Source organism: Lissotriton helveticus, chromosome 5_1 (genome assembly GCF_964261635.1).
Source record: "Lissotriton helveticus chromosome 5_1, aLisHel1.1, whole genome shotgun sequence".
NCBI lineage: Eukaryota > Metazoa > Chordata > Amphibia > Caudata > Salamandridae > Lissotriton > Lissotriton helveticus.
The window spans coordinates 1,099,258,610-1,099,281,502 of NC_136065.1; the positions used below are offsets into that span (position 1 = coordinate 1,099,258,610).

The 22,893-nt window shown below is 40.1% G+C and overlaps 1 protein-coding gene across 2 annotated transcripts in view; it reads left to right on the plus strand.

Annotated features, from left to right (window-relative positions):
- Positions 1–22,893, plus strand: part of LOC144755155 (glutathione S-transferase omega-1-like) — a 499,081-nt gene that overhangs the window by 176,422 nt on the left and 299,766 nt on the right. Inside the window, exon 1 of one of the 2 annotated variants that reach the window (XM_078643735.1) lies at positions 76–96. The exons of the other annotated variant lie outside the window; for it this stretch is intronic. The gene's annotated coding sequence lies outside the window, so the exon portion shown is untranslated. Of the gene's footprint in view, positions 1–75; positions 97–22,893 lie in introns of those variants that run through there. 2 annotated transcript variants of the gene reach the window in all.

Sequence of the window (22,893 nt, forward strand, 5' to 3'; positions counted from 1 at the left end):
TGGTCTGGATTGTCCTGTCCCGGTTGCCTCTGGATTCCGGTTGCGTTATCTTCCTTTTAGGGTCTCACCACACCCCACTCATTTGTTTGCTACCTGGTATGTTGATTGTATCCTGCTGTCCTCATGACTGTGGTTATGTTTCCTTTGTGCTTTACCTTCTTATTACTCCGTTCTTCCTTTTCATTACTTTTTTCTCTTAGTCATCTCCTGATTTTCCCATGTGCTTTTTATTTTCTTGACTATTTCCCACTTATTGCATATTCTTCTTTCTCTGTCTAATGTTGATGATTTCATGTATAAAGTTCTCTAGTATATGAGTACAGTTTTTCATAACAATTATCTTTGTGTAGAGTATGGTACTTTATGAATTGTTTCCTATGGCTTTACATGTAATTACATGGAATGTTAAAGAGTTGGGCTCACCCATTAAACGTCAAAGAGTGCTGTTTCACCTAGCCCAATTAAAAGCCTACAGCTCTTTATTACATGAAACCCATATTGTAGATCGAAAAGTCAACAAACTAGTGTGAAATTGGGTTGGGCAAGCTTTCACCTCACCAGGATATGGTGATTCTTTGTCAAAAATCCTTAGATGTCACTTTAATATCGCAAGAATCAGATTTGGAAGGCTGTTGGTGTATATTGGCATAAAATTAGTATCTTATGCCGACGATACCCAACTCCTCATCTCCCTATCCCAGGCACCCACCTTGGCTGCTGCTAATTTCAAAACGTGCATGCAGGAGCTTGCAGGCTGGATGAACCAACACTGCCTCAAGCTCAATGGTTCTAAAACAGAGGTGCTTGTGATTGGGGGCAACTCGGCTAGTTGGACCCTGGACTGGTGGCCTCCTTGTTTAGGTGCTATGCCTGCTCCGTGTAAGGAAGCAAAGAACCTGGGTGTATGGGTTGATACCAGACTCTCCTATGACAGCCACGTCCAGAAGCTAGCAGGGAAGTGTTTTGGTGTATTAAAAACCTTAAATCGCACCCTGGACCTCCTTCCTTTAGAGGCCAGACGCACGATGACCCAAGCTTTAGTCACCTCCCGTATCGATTACGGTAATGTTCTACTCTTAGGGACCACTGAGAAGAACATTAAAAAACTACAGGTTCTCCAGAACACGGCGGCCCGATTGGTCCTTAGGCTTCCCAGAAGAGCTGCCTCCAAGCCTACACTAGTGGCCCTTCACTGGCTCCCTATAAAAAAGAGGATCTTGTTTAAAGCGCTCCTCATATGCTACAGGATCACCTCTCAGGTAGCCCCTGATTATCTGAAGGATCTTGCAATCCCCTATACGCCCAACAGAGAATTGCGCTCCAAGGGTACCGGGCTTCTGTGTGCCCCCCGGATAAATAAAGCCAGAATGGGAGGGCGCTCCTTTCGTGCGCTGGCGGCCAAAAATTGGAACCTTCTTCCTCTGCACATCAGATTGGCAGAGACAGAGACCTTATTTAGGAGACTCTTAAAAACTCACCTCTTTACCCTTTAGGTCGCTCACTTTCCCCGGCTACTCTCTCCACAGCGCGGGGACACGCCGAGATGGCGTCACCAGGCGCTTTATAAAATCCTTTATTATTATTATTATTAAAATGAACAATTAATATAATACCACTTACCATCTTATATTACCCATAAATTGATGTCTCTCGCTGATGATAACCGAATTTTTGGGGATGACTGTAATCTAGTTCTGGATCCTTCTTTAGATTGTCCCTCTAAAACCAATTTTGTTCCCTCTTCCATTCACAAACAGTTTTCTTGAGCCATTACTCAAAGATCCCCTATAGATTCCTGGAGAATTTGTTATTAATGGGAATACGCATTATTTTTCACCTTCCATTTCTCCCAGTCGACAAGTGATTATATATTTGTCTCAAAGGCTTTATCTCAACATTATTTTCATGCTGATATAGATACCATTGTAATCTCAGATCACGACCCAGTTTTGTTAGACTTAGGGCCTGATTTAGATCTTGGTGGATGGGTGACGGGTTAGTCCGTCAGAACGGTTACAGATATCCTGTCAGACGAAGTATATCCGATTATATCCTATAGGATTTATATTTTGGCGGACGGGATATCCGTCACCCTTGTGACGGAGTAACCCGTCCGCCAAGATATAAATACGGCCCTTAGGCTTACGTCTCCAAACTAAAAAGAAGACACTGCCGATTTAATACTTCTATTTCATTAGACAATAACTTTTCCCACCTCTTTGACTCTTTTATTACTTCATATCTATCTTCCATTTGTAAAGAATTCAATATAAACACTGATTTTCCCCCTTGGATGAAGATATCACAATTCAAGACATCCAGAAGACGATAAATTCTATCCAAAAAGCAAATCTCCCGGTCCAGATGGTCTCCCGAAAGTTATTTCAATAAACGGCATCAGTTATTTACATTCTTTGCTTCTTGTATTATTGCTACTGCTACATTTCAAGACGCTTTAATTTGCCTTGTCCCCAACGATAATAAAGACCACCGACAGTGTAAAAGTTTTAAACCAATATCTCTTGTTAATTCGGATTATACAATCTTTGCTAAATTTTTGCTTTACATTTAGACCCTCTCTTACCAAATTTAATTGGCAGGGAGCAATCTAGTTTTTAAAAAGACAGACACCTTTCCGATAACACTAGACTCTTTTTCGACATCCTTAGTAAATCTAACAAATATAAGCAATCATTAGCAGCTGTCTCTCTCAATTCTGAGAAAGCTTTCGATCACATGCAATAGAATTTTGTTCTCACACCCCTTAATTGGTTCAGATTCTGGTAAAAATCCATTAATCTAGTGTAACTTATATACTCATGCCCTAAAGCATTTACCTAACAGTTTAATTTCTACTCCCTTTCCTCTTCGTAGAGGGATTAGGCAAGTGTGCATTTCATATCCTTTAGTTTTTTATTCTCTCTCTTGACATTTTTTTTTCAAGATCCAACAACGTACAGAGGTTCAAATACGGTTATAACCAGTCTAAATTCTCAGTTTATGCTGACAATATTCTTTAATGTATTTCGGCAGACGGGTTACACCGTCACAACTGTAACAGATATTCTGTCCGCCGAAATATAAATCTCATGAAATCCCATGGAATTTATATTTTGGCTGAAGGGATATCCATCACCTCTGTAACAGAGTACCCTGTCCACCGAAATCTAAATCAAGCCCATAGTCTCTGAATCTCAGGTTATAAACTATATTCTGATAAATGTGAGATTCTTCCTTTAAATAACTGGTGTTTTAAACATGATTTTATATTGTCAAACTTTCTCTTGAATCCAGTAAAAATATTATATTTAATATTTGTGTATTTGGTTTACAAATTCATTAAAAGATACAGTGACCGTTAACTTCACCCATCTTAGAACTTTAGCCACTCTTATTTCCTGATGTCATCCACTTTATCTCTCCTGGTGGGGTAGGTTGGATTCTATTAAATTTATGTTAGGTCCCATCACCCTTTTCTGTCTATATGCAATTCCCATTAATATTACTTCTGCTGTTTTTAAAAAATATATACTTTTTTAACAACATTTTTATGGAATAACAACAAACCTTGTATGTCTCTCAGTAGATTTCAAAAGTCTAAACTTCATATAGAAGTAAATGCTCCTGATTTTCAGTCATATCATACTGCTTTCTTCGTGAACCACTCAGCTTTTTAGCAAAAGGACAAATATATACAGGATTCCACCTATTATGGACCAAAGTGGAGTTATTTTTTATTTTCCCATTTTCCCTCTCAGCATTGATGTAATTACTCAATGTCCTTTTTCCATGTACCTTCCTATTCTTAAGAATGCTTGCAGAATATTATGCCCAATCTATATTTCCTCTTCCTCCGTTATAAAGCAATTCCTTCATTCCTCTATTTTGTATAACAAACTCATTAAAATTAATAATAGAACTGTATATTGGATATCCTGGAGATATAAAGGTTTATTATGGACACATCAAATGTTTCAAAATTAATGTTGTATTTCCTTCTAACAGGCTCCATCCCTTTTGCACCATCCTTCCTCATATGAAAACAGGTATAATTATTTAATTTTGTCCATTTCTAATTTTGAAACATCTCTTTGTTCAACTCCCACTCCAAGCTCTCCCACCACCTTTACCATATCCCCTCTACAATCCTTACTATTAACCTTTCCCACAGCCTCCCATATTTATGGTATTATTACGTTTTCCGTAGGTATTAGACAAAAAACTTGATTGGAGTTACAATGGGAATCTGATTTACAGATCTCTTTTCCTCTTTCTCTATGGAAAAAAATATGGTTCAAGTTCCGTAAAAAGTCTTGTGACGCTAACGCAACCCAAACTCTGTTCTTCATTTATAATAGACTTATGGTTACCCCAGCTAATTTACGCAAATATAATCCAAATATTCTCTCATCCTGCTGGTCGTGCATGCCCTTTTCTCAGATTTAAGGCATATATTATTTGACTGTCCTTCCACATCAATTTTGGTTAAAGGTTTGGTCACATATCAGTTCTATCCTTCATATGCATACACCTTTCGATTTTACATATTTATTTTAAGGGAGTCTCTCTGATGCTTGGGATGATATCGCTTTTAATACACATATTGTTGATTTACTAATTGCAGTTGAATTCCAGCAAATAACAAAAAATTCTATTGCTATATCTTTTCCAGCATGGTGGTATGGTGCATGTTATAATCATAAACTAGACAGATCATATACCACCCTACTATCTTTACATAAAAAGACGACCATTCTGTGATCTCCTGTAACATTTTCCTTGATTCCTATGCTTTCCATGCTAACCCACATCAATCCTTAATTGATAAAGCTGCGGAACCGCCTTGATTTACGTGTTTTACTTCTTAACTATTGTACAATTATTTCTTTCTCTCAATCAACCAGTTTATCATTTGATATACTCTGCGTTTTTCATAGTTATTGTTATAAGTAATATTTGTATCCCTCCTCCTGTTTTTGTCCCCTTCTTTTCATACTTTGATTATATAAACAGTCTTTTATAATGTTGATATTCATCTTATTGTACTCACTGTATTGTTCAATCAGCGTGTTATACATTATTGTTATTGTCCCTTTCTTTAATAAACATTGTCTTTAAATGAAATAAAAAAAGAAGAAAAAGCATGCGAAAGATCTAAAACCGACCATTTTGAAAACCATCAACCCAACCCAAAAATAGGAAGCACGGAGAGTCTGTTCTGAAGAAAAGAAGCTAAACTAATCATGATGATAAGAACCAAGATGAGAAGGCTTCAGTGGAATTCATCAAACCAGAATGGGCTTTATTTCAACAAAGTGAGCAGAGACACAAACACACAGACACACGTACATGAACCAAGGCCATGTGACGTTATAGGGATACCAACTTTTCACCCTGTTTGCCAATTCAGAGTATAGGAATTTAATTGTACAAGATAAGATGTAGCTCAAGTATGGCCCACTTTTCATAACACACAAAGTGATTGTCCACAGGAAATGTTGTCACCATGATGATGGGAGTCTAGAACATTAGTGCAACACTAACACACTTATGCAAACGCTGCCACCAAGAACAAACGAGCAGCGACAAAGCCAATAGGTCTGGTCTTGGCAGGCTGGTGCAATTCTTTTGTGCAAGACTATGCCACAAAAAAATAGAAAACATGCATCCAATTGTATTTGGCTGCTGTCTTTGTACAAACAAAATTCTAAACTTGAAGTAGACAGGAATATATCACCATCTTACAAGATCCCAAACTGCAGGCTGCTACAAAGCTACACTGTTACCTAAATATTTGGGCCTGATTCAAAATGGTAAAATTACCCTATTGTGTAAGATTGTGTTTTTTTGGTATTCACAAACTACGAGTTAATATTAAGTTTGCAACTGCAGAAACTCTGCAGTCGAGCTGAGAACTCCGCACATACAAGGATAGGACAGGCCTATCTTATAAAAAGATAGGACAGGCCTATCTTTTTCATGTGTGGAGTTCTCCGTCCCGGCAGCGGAATCTCCACAGCCGTAAACTTACAAATAAATTGTAGTTTGTGCATGCCGAAAATTTTTTTAACTTGCACAAAAGTATAAGTTTACCTTTGTTAATCACGCCCTGATGTAAAGAAAATCTAACCAGCAATGTGAGAGCGATTAGCTTTATCAATGTCAATGGTTTTCAGCCATGTTGTATAGCAATGTCATAGTACTTATTTGCCTGACTTTTAGCTATGTCGAACAGCAGCCATGCTAAAAGACATTGGCCAAGCCTTTTGCCCTCGATTGCACTTTTAAAAATAAGTTTCAGCCACACTGCAAAGCATCTATGCTGCTGTACAGCATGGCTGCAAAGCATTGGCAAAGCCAATAGCTCTCATAGGAGGGACCTATTGGCTTTGCCAATGTTTGTTTAGAATTCGGGCTTATTTTTCATCATTAGACATTGACCCAGAGCAGAAGCGAGAAAGACGGAAATAGAAAAAAGGGGAAAGATACACACAAACTGTGACAAAAGGAGAAAGCAGAGATGAAAAGGAACGTAAGAGAATAAGATGAAGAGGTAGTAAATGTGGAGGTGGAAGAAAGAGGCCTAAAATGAGATTAAAGTAGGCATCTTGGTATCTGGTACCCCACAATTCTGTAGCCGTAGTAATGGCCTTCTGAGGAAAATAAAAGCGACCACTCAAATTAATATTTTATTTATTTATTGTATGCATTTATGTACTTATTTATTCACACATTAAACAATATATTTAACACTGTGCTCAGATATATTTTTGGTTGATGTCTATGATGCTTCTTGCCCTTTGGTTTCTCTAGTTAAACAGCATTCCTAGCATTTGGTTTGACTACCCGGTTACCACGTCCTGCCATTTGCTTGGTATTTAACAAGTAATGCAGCCTGTTTGCTCCCAGCAGCCTGTTATTGATTGTTATCTCTATAAACTGTGCTCCTCATTCGAAACCGGATCACTGGCAACACGTTATCTTAGACGTAGAAGGAGGAGATGCGAAGCCTCATTTAACCAAGGCTCAAGGTGCTTCTAAGATAGTTCCTTGACACAGATGCATTAGTATAATTTTACAGTTTCTGTTCTATTGCCTAGGAGTTGCTTTGCACACATTACGAGAGTCACCCATCCCACAGAGTCCCACCAGAACAGCTTGCAGCAGCGTGCGCCATTATTGAAATGCAGAAAGCAGTACATGCATAATTCTTGAAACCTCATTGTGTTTTGCACTTCAAAGTTAGTTGGAACGGTACACTTATAAGCAACTTGCTTTCCTTATTAACACAAACCTTTGAATCAATAGCTTCATTTGTTTACTTTTTTTGCAGCTTTACGACCTGTGTGAACACTGAAGCTTAAAGCAACTTTACTTTTCTGTTCTTACTGTGAATATAAAAAATGTGGTAACGTGCTGAAATGAGGGACTGACAGTCATTTAGGGAAGATTTCTCGTGGCGGGGGAGAATCTGGTGTAGAAAGGGCAAAGAAGTGACGAGAGAATTTATGGTTTCAGTTATCGGGTCCTGTTTGCTCTATATAAAACAGAAAAAACTGCAATGCTCACAGATACAACACAACAGAGGGCTGGTGGTGTGGAGTTTATGAAACAGGGAGTGGGCAGTTGGGGATTTAGAAGTAATGGAATGGGCAGAGGGGAAAAACAAGCACTCAAATGGAGTATTGAAACACACAAAAAGGTAGCACCAAAAACGGGAGCAGTGGAAGGACACAAGTACTTGGTCCATGCTCTAGGGGAGTGCCAAACATCAGATGAGGACATGACAAAGGGATGTCTTGACAAAACAAAACAAAAGAAACTACAACGAAGCTAAAGCAAGCCAATGATAACCTATGTGTAAACATGTCCCAAAGAGACAGCATATGCACTGTCTACCCAAGACCTAAAAATGAGAAAGAAAACAAATGATCATTTAGGTAAGGCTTCTGACCTAATAAGACAGTGACTGACAACACAGATTATTGTTCCTATGTTTCTTTCAGTTCATGGATAATCTTTTTTTACACCCATCTGATGGGTCCACAAGGATGAAGAATAAACGTTCATGTTTTTCTCTGTGCAAACTAGTGCATATCTCTGATAACCATGGCCAATAACCCTTCATGTGATGGTTGTGTATCATTCTCCGGGGCTCAACATGGCCCAGCAATCAACAAAAGGGCGTCCACAAATAACTAAAGGTGATGAGCCAATGAGTTCAAAAGTGTTTCTTCTAGAGAGCTCTTCTATTATTAGATGTAGTAGCCCCCTATGGGGCAGAAAGTCCACTAGACGGCAGGTTTTTTTTTTCATTTAATTTAGGGGTGGGGGCTGCCCAAGATGGGCATGCCAATACCCCCCACCGCCCCCTGCACAATAACAGTCTTTCTGCCCCTCGGGTGCAGATGGATGCCGGTAGGCCCCAATCTGCCACCCGGGGGGGGGGGGCAGAAAGCCCACTAGACACCAGCGTTTTTTTTTACGATTAATTTAGAGATGTGGCTGCCAAAGATGGGCATGCCAATGCCCCCACCCCTCCCCCCACAAAATTCCAGTCTTTCTGCCCCCTGTGGGGGCACAAAGCACCCTGGGCACCATGGATTAATTTGTTTTATAGTCCTGGGTGAGGGCTGCCCAGAAATCCTACCCCCCAAAGAAAACTAATGACTTTCTGCCCCTCCAGGATGGGGGCAAAAGCCCCTGATCTGCCAACTGGGGGGGGGGGGGCAGAAAGCCCACTAAGTGCCAGGTTTTTTTTTTATATGTAGGTTGGTGTGGGGAATGGGCTTGTCAAGGCCCCCACTCCCCAAAAACAGGATCCCGTCTTTCTGCCCCCCCTGGGAGGCAGATGGGGCAATAGCCCCTTCTCTGCCCCCCGGGGTGGGACAGAAAGCCCACTAGCCATCAGGGATTTTTTTGTTTACAAAGTTTGGGGTGGGGGTTGCACAGAATGGGCATTCTAATGCCCCTCCCCAAAAAAGATGCTGCAGCCTTTCTGCCCCACCCAGGAGGCAGATGGGGCAGTAGCCTCTGGTCTGCCCCCCGTGGGGCAGAAAGTCCACTAGGCACCAGTGATTATGCAGGCTGTTCTATTAGTAGGGCTGGGGGCTTCCCCGAATGGGCATCCCAAAGCCTTCACCCCACCAAGAGAATAGCCACAACCTTGTTGTGTGATAGGCAATTTTCATGTCGCCTCAATACGTTTTGGACCCTAGCCTGTCGCGGGTACTTGGGTCTTCCACACCAGTGAGGCACCATTTGTATCGGGAACCTGGGGGAACATTGGGTGATAGGAAATTTGTGTCAGCCCAGTGATGCCACAACTTTCCAACACAAAAATGTGTGGAAAAAGTGGGGTTTTTAGCTACATTTGAGATTTGCAGGGAATTCTGCATAAGAAAACGTTGGGGAATCCATGCAAGCTATACCTCCATGGAATCCCCCAGGTGTCTAGTTTTCAGAAATGCGTGAGTTTGGTAGGTTTCACTTACTGGCCGCCGAGCACGGGGCCAAAAACCCAGGTGATCCCTCTCGCAAAACCAGTTCATTTTGTAATAGGCAATTTTGATTGCGCCTCAATAGGTTTTGGGCCCGTGCCTCTTGCGGTTACTTGCGGCTCCCACACGAGTGAGGCACCATTTTTATCGGGAGACCTGGGGGAACACTGGGCGGTTGGAAATTATTGTCACCCCGCGATGCCACAACTTTCCCACACAAAAATGTGTGGAAAAAGTGTTTTTTTCTGCTAAATGTGAGATTTGCAGGGGATTGTGGGTAAGAAAACAATGGGGGATCCACACAAGCCATACCTCCCTGGAGTCCCCAGGGTGTCTAATTTTCAGAAATGTATGAGTTTAGTAGGTTTCCCAAGCTGGCCGCCGAGCAAGTGGCCAAAACCGCAGGTGACGCCCCTTGAACAACCTGGTCGTTTTGTGATAGGCAATTTTGATGTCACCTCAATACGTTTTGGGCCCTTGCCTGTCCCGGGTACTTGGGCCTCCCACACAAGTGTAAGTACCATTTTTATTGGGAGACCTGGGGATATACTGGGTGGTAGGAAATTTGTGTCAGCCCGGTGATGCCACAACGTTCCCACACAAAAATGTGTGGAAAAAGTGATTTTTCAGCTAAATATGAGGGTTGGAGGGGATTCTGGGTAAAAAAGCGTTGGGGACCCACGCAAGCCATACCCCCTGGCATTCCCTGGGTGTCTAGTTTTCAAAAATTTATAGGTTTGCTAGGTTTCCCTAGGTGCAGGCAGAGCTAGGGTTCAAAAACTACAGCCAGGCACTTTGCAAAAAAAGGGTCATTTTTCATTGTGAAAATGTGGCGTGTCCACGTTGCGTTTTGAGCCGTTTCCTGTCGTGGGCACAAGGCCTACCCACACAAGTGAGGTACCATATTTATTGGGAGACTTAGGGTAACACAGAAGTGTAGAGCTACTGTTATTACCTATTTACTTTCGATGCATTTTTGCCTTCCAAATGAAAGACTATGTGTAAAAAAGAAGTCATTTCGAAAAATTACCTATAATTCTCATGCTAGTAAGGGTACTCCCATTTTCAGAAAAGTGGAAAAATCTACTGTTTCTAAACTCTATATTTTGTTCCCATTTCAGAAATACATAGGTGTCTTTCATACCAATTTTTCAATATATACATTTTCCCAAAAGAATTGCTATATACCCGGTACATAATAAAAACCATTGCAAGACGCTGCTCAGTTATTGGCTCTGGGTTCGTCCGGTTCTTGGTGACCCTACAAGTCCTATATATCCCCACAACCAGAAAGCTCCAGCAAATCTAACGGTATATTGCTTTCAAACAGCTGTTACAGGTGAAAACCTTGACATAAATGGCTGTTTTTTCAACTAATTTTCATTTTTTCCTCCATTTAACTGTTAGTTTCTATGATGAAACCTTGAAGGATCTACACAAATGACCCCTTGCTGAATTCAGAATGTTGTCTACGTTTCTAAAATGTATAGGTTTCCAGGATCCATTATTGCTTTCATACCCATTTCTACCATTAACTGGAAGGAGGTTGAAAGCAGAAAAATAGCAAAACTAGGCGATGTCCCAGAAAATTGCCAAAACGGTTTAAAAAATGTTGGTTTTCTGACAAAAGTCTGCTTATCCCTGAAAGCTGGGAAGATGGTGATTTCAGCACCACAACATCATTTTTTATACCATTTGCAGGGAAAAAAACAGATGCTTTCATCTGGAGCCCTTTTTCCCCATTTTCCAGAAAAAAACAAACTTTAGCTGTATTTTAGCTAATTGCTGGGTCCCCTCCTGGGGAATCCACACACCCTGGGTACCTTTAGAATCTCCATTATGTTGGAAAAAAAGGATGCAAATTTGGTGTGGATACCTTATGTGGTCTAAAGGTTACAGGGGCATAAGCACAAACTAGCCCAAATAGCCAAAAAAGGCTTAGCACAGTGTGGGGAAAGGCCTAGCAGCGAAGGGGTTAAGCTTTTGAGCATTACAGGCCATTGTTTATCAAGGGGAAATCAACATCTAAGGCCCAGTGTGCTGCGCTTTAGCTGAAAGGTAGCCTTGTGATTCAGCCACTTAATATGGTTGTATTGCTTTGACTTGGTCCTGGAAGGTTTTCTATGTTAACATGGTGGCAGTGTACAGTAGCTCTTGCCCAAATATGCAGATTAGTTTGAATAGAGTGTGCTGCCCCCTAAACCCTTCTCCCACAGTGCCATTGCTTCATTATCATTGCCCCACTGAGCTGCATCTTATGGACTGCACCCCACGATCCGATTGTCTACTAATCACAGCAACATACTGCTTCTCCTTGTAGCATTACTGCAGAGTTTGTAACAGGGGTGCTGGGTTTGACTCCATAATAACACAAATAGGGCAACCCAATATTCCCACGGAACTGGGTCCTGCAGGACTTATTTCATACTATTTAGCAATTTATATATATGTCAAAACAATGAACATAATTCACAAAAACTGGAGATTATAATTTGATCTGTGTATTTTTTATATATAATGACATAAGATATATACAAAAATATATCCTATTTGATCAGCATAGGTGAACATCCATATGACAATTCATATACGGCAACCAACACAAAAGACTGTTGCTTTAGTTTTCTATATATCAACAGTAAAGACTGACACTTTTGCAGATTATATAGACAATATATACAATTTATGCCATATGTACATTATTCACAACTATATACATTTTCAAAATACATAGCTTGATGATGTTGTTAGCAAAAAGACTGTCAATTCGTCGACGTTTCGGTCTCATACATCGCAATTAACCGAGACCATCATCAGGACAACCGTTGCACCATGAATCTATAGTAAAACAACATATCACATAATCAATAATCTCCTATTTACATGCTGTGTACAGTCTGCCCACACCAGGAATGGTGCCCAAAAACTAAGAAACTATGAATAAATAGTGTCTATATACATATATACTACTATAAAACTATACAAGGAACAAAGTGCCCACTATGTATACTAAAACAAGTGCAAGCACCACGACTACTTCCCAAGTGAACAACTCAAACTTAATCAAGTCACCTCTTCTTTACAATACTCACAAATGTATCATCAGAGTAAACCTTTCTTGTCTTGCAAAAGCAAGGGTGCCAATGTTTAGTGCAGCTACCAACATATAGTCACCTAAAGCTAGCATACTCTAATCGATCCTTCTCCTTACCTCCTGTGTCTTTATTAGTAAGCAACCAGGAAGGGGAATCCAGAATCTCAATAAGTATCTTCGGGCAAAGTTAATTCACCAACGTGGAATCTGCACAACATAAAAGAATAGCGCAAGTCTCTTAGTTCGCACTCACCACAAGCTAGGACCTGAAACGCTCTATCCATAAGGATTCTAAACTAAAGGATAAACTTACTGTCGGGAAACGAAACTCCGGCGCAGTCCACCACTCGCTTCAAACAGTCGAGTGAAGGTTAGCGTCTTCCTCGTACTCTATGGCCTTTCTCCCTAGTCACGTGATATCGCATATTGCGTGACGGCCATTTTGTCTGAATGTTACTGCCTGGCTATCCAAACACCAACATGTGTAGGTCAGGCAAGCTATTCAAATGCACCCTCGGTTACCAATATTAGATCGCAGTGGGGATACATAAAGTACCCGGAGGGTTATCTGATCTTGCTCAACAATCTAGATCCACACTATGTTACTGGAACTAAATAATGTCAATTCTACCATAATATGCTTTAGTCAACCAGATCTCCTAGGGGTAGCCACACCACAATTCAGCCATCATATGTCAGAACCACGTACCTATGTGTATAAAACAGTCGGTTACCTAAGAGTAGCTAGTGTCTGCCATTCCACAAATGAATTAGGCCCATTTTCAACAGTTTTGGCTGACCATATCCATCTGTTTTCTTTTTGGGTAAGCAGACGGTCCACATCACGCCTTCTCCTAGAGCTTTTCACTGTTTCCAGAACAAACCACTTCATATCATGTGGAGAATGTTTTTAGCCAGATAATGCTCGACCAACGGTGCTGTTTCTACTTGACAGCGTATCCTAGACTGATGTTGTGTGATACGCTTCTTAATTTCTTGGGTGTTTTTCCCTATGTAGTAAAGGGAACAAGGACATTCTATGCAATAGATGACGATTCTGGTCGAACAATTAGTATGTTGTCTCAACGTCCAATACTTCCCATTAATGCAACAGTTTTTTATTGTTAACGTTGTCTGGCAGGCGCTACATGAGCCACAAGGACATTATCCTTGTGGCTCATGTAGCGCCTGCCAGACAACGTTAACAATAAAAAACTGTTGCATTAAATGAATTAAGCCCATTTTCAACAGTTTTGGCTGACCATATCCATCTGTTTTCTTTTTGGGTAAGCAGACGGTCCACATCACGCCTTCTCCTAGAGCTTTTCACTGTTTCCAGAACAAACCACTTCATATCAGGCGCTACATGAGCCACAAGGACATTATCCTTGTGGCTCATGTAGCGCCTGCCAGACAACGTTAACAATAAAAAACTGTTGCATTAATGGGAAGTATTGGACGTTGAGACAACATACTAATTGTTCGACCAGAAACGTCATCTATTGCATAGAATGTTTTCTGTTTTTCCTTCCCCCTTGCCTCCCATTTCCTTTATGTAAAGTAATGCGATAAAAGGCATAGTGTTAATAACTGTTGTACAAAACAATAATGTTGATAATTCTTGTCCTGATGATGATGTCACAAATGTAAAAAGGCATCGAAACGTCGTCGACTAAAAAACCCCATATGCAATATGATAATGCCACATTATTTGATGCAATGGCATGGTTATGTTTAAGAGATTGAGTCTGTAGCACTGAATACAAGTAAACAGACAGATTTTCGCTTTGCCCTTTTGGCCATTTCTTTGTTGTTTTGTTTTGATTGTTGTGGGTCACGGCTGTGCCCACTTGTTATCTTTTTTGGTTCTTAAAAATTCACTTTATCAACCAGAACATTTAAAATAAATTCCTTGTCCGGCTGGACAAAAGACATACTACTTATCAGGTGTATGATTATTGTTTTTTTGTATGTTATCTTGTCCACATGTAGGGACCACTGTTTTTTGTAAATATAGAAAACTAAAGCAACAGTCTTTTGTGTTGGTTGCCGTATATGAATTGTCATATGGATGTTCACCTATGCTGATCAAATAGGATATATTTTTGTATATATCTTATGTCATTATATATAAAAAATACACAGATCAAATTATAATCTCCTGTTTTTGTGAATTATGTTAATTGTTTTGACATATATATAAATTGCTAAATAGTATGAAATAAGTCCTGCAGGAACTCTTCTGTTTTTGTTATTGATTATACCCAGTTCCGTGGGAATATTGGGTTGCCCTATTTGTGTTATTATAGATAAGCACAGACGCTGTCTGCAAGGGCCCTTTTTTGAAAGTGGTTTGTTGTCCCATTTATGTATTGTACCAGTCTGCTCATGTGTAGATACTTTTGTATATAGGTGTGATTGTAATATATGTATTTGTTAGTTGTAAATATATCTGTAGACAAATTGACTTACTAAATGTCTGAACTTGAAACGCTCACCTACAGTGATGAATATATTGCGAGAATTGCAGAAGGACCCTCGTTATTAGGAAAACAAATAGGGAATTCTGGTCTTAGCACTCAACAATCAACGATAAGGAACAATTTGGAACGGTTACATAAAAAACTTATTAGAACAGAATTGCATGCTAAGTTCTTAACAGACTGTCTGAATAATAACATAATTCCAGTCGGGTTACAAGTAAAAAACATCCCAGTAATCTTCGTAGAAGACGAAGATTTTAAAGTGGGTTTCAGCTTTGTTTCCAATAAATGCTCAAGAAGCTGGATGGTCCTGAGTATTGAGGCGGCTTTAAAACATATAGACAGATTAAAAAAAGAAATAGCAGAGTTGGAGAAACAGGTAATAGAGGATACTACCTCCATGGATAATCAGGATTTCCTTAAAAAATTAGAAACAACTATTGCTGATTTCCAAAGAACCAACATACTAAAAAAGACTGAAAAGCTCCAAAAAGATATCAAAAACTACGCCAGGGATTGTACATAACCTTACTTAAAAAAAGATTTTTTTTACACCTAATCAATCTAACTGGGTCCCAAAATATACTAATTTTTATGACACTGCGTCTTCAAGTTCAGACGAAAACACTGGGAGAGGCAACGCTCCTAATTCCAGATTTGGCAGAGGACAGAATCCGACCCCTTTTTTAGGGAGGGGCCAATCCTCACAGAGGGGGCGCAGTCGGAACACCCGGAGGGGATGGTACAGGAACCAATACACCCCGGGGTTCCGACAAACGAGGAACAACTACTACGAATGGTAGAGTCGACCGCCTTAGACAACTATGCCATAATGCCAGACCGGAATAATTTGAACTTAGAAGTTGTTCCGATATTTAATCTATCATCACACGAACTGAGCAGTAAAGAAATCAATGTACTGAGTTACGGTCTGTCATTTGTACCAACAAATAGGAATGATCATTTTACCACCTATGTTGAGATGTATAAACTCTTCAGATTAATACGCCTCAGACATTTCATTATTAAAGTATCTCTTCCAGACTCTAAATCAGTCACAGGATTATGTTGTTCGTCAACGTTCTTTCCTTCTTCTAATTTGATACCAAAAGAAATAATAACGTTTGAAAATGTGGTGCTGACAGAGTTGGAACAAATGTTTAATGAGAGGACATTTGTAAAGTTCAACTTTTCTAAAGATGAACATGAGACTCTAAGAACCCTTGTTAGCCGGGATGAGCTGGTGATTAAACCGGCCGACAAGGGCCGAAGTATTATAATACAGGATAAAACTGATTTTGACGAGGAAGTACTGAGACAACTACATAATCCTGCTCACTATAAAAAACTGCCTAAAGACCCTACGGATAGGATTAGATCAGAAATTTTGAATCTCACTAAACAGGGTCTTGAGGGTTTATGGTTGAGCCAAAAAGAATTCGACTACCTAAACAAAAAAGATTTTTCAATTCCTGCTTTTTATACACTTCCTAAAGTGCATAAAAATGATTAAAAACCACCTGGCAGACCCATAGTTGCGGGTTGCCAATCAATCCTACAGCCACTAGCTGAATATTTGGATTTTTTTATAAAATCTGATGTTACACTAACAAAGTCTAATACTAAGGATAGTACTAGTGTGATTAACCGTCTAGAGGGAAGAGAGTATGATCATGTAACCAATGTCCTAGTTACTATGGACATAGAAAGTTTATATTCTAACATTCCCCAAGGAGAAGCTCTCGAAGTAATTAGAGATGTATTAGATAAAAGACCAGGCCCCCACCAGGTACCAACGGACTTCATTATCAATTGTGCCAAGATTGCACTGGAAGATAATTATTTTATCTTCAATGGCGATTTCTATGTGCAACTCAAGGGAGTGGCCATGGGGGCAATTTTTGCCCCGGACATAGCCAATTTATTTGTTGCAGCATTCGAGGACAAGGTCATCTACAATAATATTCCCTTTGTGAAGTGTATATAAGAATACTTATGCTATATTGATGATGTCTGTCTGATCTGGGAGGGTACCATCACGCAATTACAAGAGTTTCATGAATGGCTAAATGGACAGGAATGTAACCTCCAGTTCACGATGGAATATGACAAAGAATGTGTTAATTTTCTAGACCTTAAAATCTGGAATGATGGCGGTAAACTAGCTACAAGTTTATTCACCAAATCAACAGCACGTAACACATTACTCAAATATACCAGTCACCACCCACGGAACCTAAGGGATAACCTCCCTTTTGGTCAGTTTTTACGTCTAAGACGAAACTGTACCAGAAGGGAGGATTATTTCAGAGGCAAAGATTCTGCAGACAAAATTATCAATGAGGGATTACCCATACCGATTGGTTAAACGTTCAATGAAACGTGCCTGGTATTACGACAGGCAAGCCCTACTAGAGCCTAAGAGTACTAAAGATGTGGTTAACAACCCGATTACATGTGTCACTACGTTCGGGTCTGAATCAAACTCAATTAAAAAGATAGTGACTAAGAACTGGCACTTGATACATAAAGTTGAACCACAACTTCCAGTACCCCGGTTTGCTTTTAAAAGAGCACGCAACCTGATGGATTATCTGGTGAAAGCATATAAAGAACCGACAGAAAATTCAATCCAGAGCATGTGGGGTATGCCCCCTGTGATGGGGCATTATCCTTGTGGCTCATGTAGCGCCTGCCAGACAACGTTAACAATACAAAACTGTTGCATTAAAGGGAAGTATTGGACGTTGAGACAACATACTAATTGTTCAACCAGAAACGTCATCTATTGCATAGAATGTCCTTGTTCCCTTTACTACATTGGGAAAACCACCCAAGAAATTAAGAAGCGTATCACACAACATCAGTCTAGGATACGCTGTCAAGTAGAAACAGCACCGTTGGTCGAGCATTATCTGGCTAAAAAACATTCTCGGTCTGTCAAAAACAATTGGAGAGAGTTAAGGGATTTTATCCACCGAAGCGGACGGAACAATACTCCTAGTCCCCTAGGTTAGGTATCTAAATTAACAAAAATAATAATGAGTATCACCAGAAAAAATGCTCGAAGAGCGATTTCTACGGGATGATTCACTAGCAAAGAGAAGAAAGTCCTTCTTTTTTAAGTAACCCCTCACTCACCGACCTGGTCGGTGACATGCTTCATCATCGGGGCCACCCTGATGGCCGAGTGCCATCAAGGTGTGCTTTGACACCTGAACTACAGTGGAGCTGGTATGTGAGTGATGAATGCGAAAAAGAAAAAGTAGTGGGTGAGTTAAAAATTGTCCTGGTATGACTTATGTGAAAAAAAAATTATTCTTGAAGCTACTGGACAATGTTAAAATATAAGTGTTGATACTGTTAATGGTATAATTATGACCAAAGGTATCTGGAAGAATGTGTGGTGGGTCTACATGTTTCAAACCGTAATGGGAATTACCGGTTTTTCTTCAGGACCAAAACCAGGGAATAGGGTGGTCAGGGTACACTAACGCCCTGCCGTGCCTGCAGTTCCCTGTGCCTTAGCAGCAAAATTTGTGGTGCTAGGCAAAAGGATGAAAGTATAACCCAAAAGTGGTTAGTCAAGAAAAAGACCTGTGGAGAAAAAATATAAAAATCACAATCAAACTAGTTACAAGCCTGCAACGTAGTGAAGTGACGGTGTCTCGTGTCTTCGTATCTCTTGAATCATCCCATGCTGAAATATATATGGTTTATATAGTGCAGAAATTCCGGAGTGCACAGTGCGGCTCAATGAGTATCATAACTGATTTATAGCGCATATAAGCCTTCAATTAGGACCAAGCACACCTATCAATTGTAGCGTGCTATTGTGGTTTTTAGGCGTAAATATATTAATTAATTCACACGCATCAAAAACTATTCGTGCGTGGCTATGCAACACTCGTATCATATTGAGGTGGGGGGCATAGCAAAGTGATAACTGTATCTTAGCTAAACATATGACAATACCAGACACACGACAAAAAACACACAAAATAGACCATGCTTACTCCTAATGGAGAATCATAGGGCAGCACGGGATTAGGGAGGGGCGGCCTAGTTTGGAAACATATTCTGAAAAAGGAGATCATTGGAATCAGGATAGATAGCCCATTAGTGAGACATATATGGAATGGGGCTGTGCCCCGACACGAGGCACAGACTTCCTTCTGGCCCTGTGGTTCTGCAGGTCTCTACTTACAGTTTCGCCGGCTAGCGGTAACAGTGTACCTACGAGGTCCCTCCATTGAGCCGCACTGTGCACTCCGGAATTTCTGCACTATATAAACCATATATATTTCAGCATGGGATGATTCAAGAGATACGAAGACACGAGACACCGTCACTTCACTACGTTGCAGGCTTGTAACTAGTTTGATTGTGATTTTTATATTTTTTCTCCACAGGTCTCTTTCTTGACTAACCACTTTTGGGTTATACTTTCATCCTTTTGCCTAGCACCACAAATTTTGCTGCTAAGGCACAGGGAACTGCAGGCACGGCAGGGCGTTAGTGTACCCTGACCACCCTATTCCCTGGTTTTGGTCCTGAAGAAAAACCGGTAATTCCCATTATGGTTTGAAATATGTAGACCCACCACACATTCTTCCAGATACCTTTGGTCATAATTATACCATTAACAGTATCAACACTTATATTTTAACATTGTCCAGTAGCTTCAAGAATAAATTTTTTTTCACATAAGTCATACCAGGACAATTTTTAACTCACCCACTACTTTTTCTTTTTCGCATTCATCACTCACATACCAGCTCCACTGTAGTTCAGGTGTCGAAGCACACCTTGATGGCACTCGGCCATCAGGGTGGCCCCGATGATGAAGCATGTCACCGACCAGGTCGGTGAGTGAGGGGTTACTTAAAAAAGAAGGACTTTCTTCTCTTTGCTAGTGAATCATCCCGTAGAAATCGCTCTTCGAGCATTTTTTCTGGTGATACTCCTTATTATTTTTGTTAATTTAGATAAAAAACATTCTCCACGTGATATGAAGTGGTTTGTTCTGGAAACAGTGAAAAGCTCTAGGAGAAGGCGTGATGTGGACCGTCTGCTTACCCAAAAAGAAAACAGATGGATATGGTCAGCCAAAACTGTTGAAAATGGGCCTAATTCATTTGTGGAATGGCAGACACTGGCTACTCTTAGGTAACCGACTGTTTTATACACATAGGTACGTGGTTCTGACATATGATGGCTGAATTGTGGTGTGGCTACCCCTAGGAGATCTGGTTGACTAAAGCATATTATGGTAGAATTGACATTATTTAGTTCCAGTAACATAGTGTGGATCTAGATTGTTGAGCAAGATCAGATAACCCTCCGGGTACTTTATGTATCCCCACTGCGATCTAATATTGGTAACCGAGGGTGCATTTGAATAGCTTCCTGACCTACACCTGTTGGTGTTTGGCTAGTCAGGCAGTAACATTCAGACAAAATGGGCGTCACGCAATACGCGATATCATGTGACTAGGGAGAAAGGCCATAGAGTACGAGGAAGACGCTAACCTTCACTCGACTGTTTGAAGCGAGTGGTGGACTGCGCCGGAGTTTCGTTTCCCGACAGTAAGTTTATCCTTTAGTTTAGAATCCTGATGGATAGAGCGTTTCAGGTCCTAGCTTGTGGTGAGTGCGAACTAAGAGACTTGCGCTATTCTTTTATGTTGTGCAGATTCCACGTTGGTGAATTAACTTTTCCCGAAGATACTTATTGAGATTCTGGATTCCTCTTCCTGGTTGCTTACTAATAAAGACACAGGAGGTAAGGAGAAGGATCGATTTGAGTATGCTAGCTTTAGGTGACTATATGTTGGTAGTTGCACTAAACATTGGCACCCTTGCTTTTGCAGGACAAGAAAGGTTTACTCTGATGATACATTTGTGAATATTGTAAAGAAGAGGTGACTTGATTAAGTTTGAGTTGTTCACTTGGGAAGTAGTCGTGGTGCTTGCACTTGTTTTAGTATACATAGTGGGTTTGACTCCAGCCATTGACACAACATCCTGTGATTCTGGACAAATCACTTTGGCCACATGTACACATCACCCTTTATCTCCCTGTGCCTAGTTGGGAAAAAAAAGAATCTGACTTTATGGAAAGTAACTGGTACTCATATAATGCACTCCAATTCCCTAGGCTGCTTTTACAGCCAGACACTTACTTTTTCTTCCCAATTCACCTTAAATGTTTCTGATATAATGGAGTGAAAAAACTAGACATTCATGCTCTCTAATATTAGCTTTAAACCCTAAGCCTAGGTCACCTCCCTATGCATCCATTAAATTTAACACACTGAGGTGCCCTGTTTTTGCTTAGTTAGAAATGAACCCAGTTTCTGTGCTTGATGATGTATCAGCAAGATTCTCTACAAGGACCGATCTGAAATGGTGAAGCATTTTAGATTTAATAGGCACTTTTCATACATAACCACATTTTCAACCAGGAATGTGGGAGATTTCGAAATAAATTGGGGGCATTTGTCTTCTCCTTTGACTTCGATTTCAGGTGGGAGACAGCTAAAATAAATCCTTTTTGGCTTCATAAAGTGGGAGTGTCCCACTTGAATTGGCCCTGTTTGCATGTATGACTTATTGCTCATGTTCCGTAGTTCCGAGGACAATACAGTGAAATCGAGTTGAAATTCCTCTCCATTTCATCTCAGGCTAAGGTGTCCAGATTTTTCAAACAAAAACCAGGACATTTAGCAAAAACAGAAGAATGACTACCATTTTACATCAAACGAGCAGACTAAGAAAAAAGAAACTGCCATTTTTAAAGCCATTATCATGCCTGTTAATTAAGTTGCTTTCTTATAACATCTGCTAACAAATTCCTGCTTTGGAAAACATAAAAATAAACCTCACACTGTTTTCAGTTGGCCATCTCTAAAAACCGGGACATGAGCGAAATTTTCCAAAATCTGCCGGGACAGCTGATGAAAAACTGGGACAGTTTCGGCAAAATCTGTGACGCTCGATCACCCTGCCTCAGGACCATCAACACAGGAGATTGTATCTGTTCACAGTGACTACTAATAGGACAGGTCTTACACCTAAGCTGTAAACACAAAAATCCTAAATTAACTACTGGATGCTGGACTGCTCACAATACTGGCTGCTGGATTGCTCAAAAAGTGGGCCTCACAAGTTAATACCATCTAAAGACAACAATTTAAGCAAAATACCAGCCACCTGATGGCCAATATAGCACCATTAGTGTAGCACTAATCAGCAGGCAATTCACGGTGGTGTTAGAGTCCTACAGCCTAAACCAGTGGTTCTTAATCTGTGGTCCGGGGACCCCTGGGTGAATGTGACGCCAATGCAGGGGGTATGTGACTACTTAGAACATGAAAAAATATTAGACATTACTATATTGAATATAACTAAAAAAACTAAATTTAAAATTGAAACTTATAAAATGTTCTTTAAATGTGAAAGAATTTGAAATGGTGTAAAAATTACATTTCTATCCTCAGATTGATTTGTAGGAGCAGTGCAAGTGCATCACACAGAATATAGTGTGGACGATGGTTTGTCTCAATTGAATTTAGAAAAGCTCCAACCTTCCCATTAAAATTAGAATTTAGATTTGTTTTATGTTTGTGAATTAAAATATTTGATCATTCTTATATTTGTTCGAAGGATGATTGTTTCTGTATTTGTGTGTATAGTTTGGCAGTTCAAATCAAATAAATTGCTTAGGAGGGGCCCCTCATTTCCAGTAATGGCTCAAAGGGAATCTCCAGATTCCAATAATACTTCTGTAGGGGTCCCTAAATTCCAGTAATGA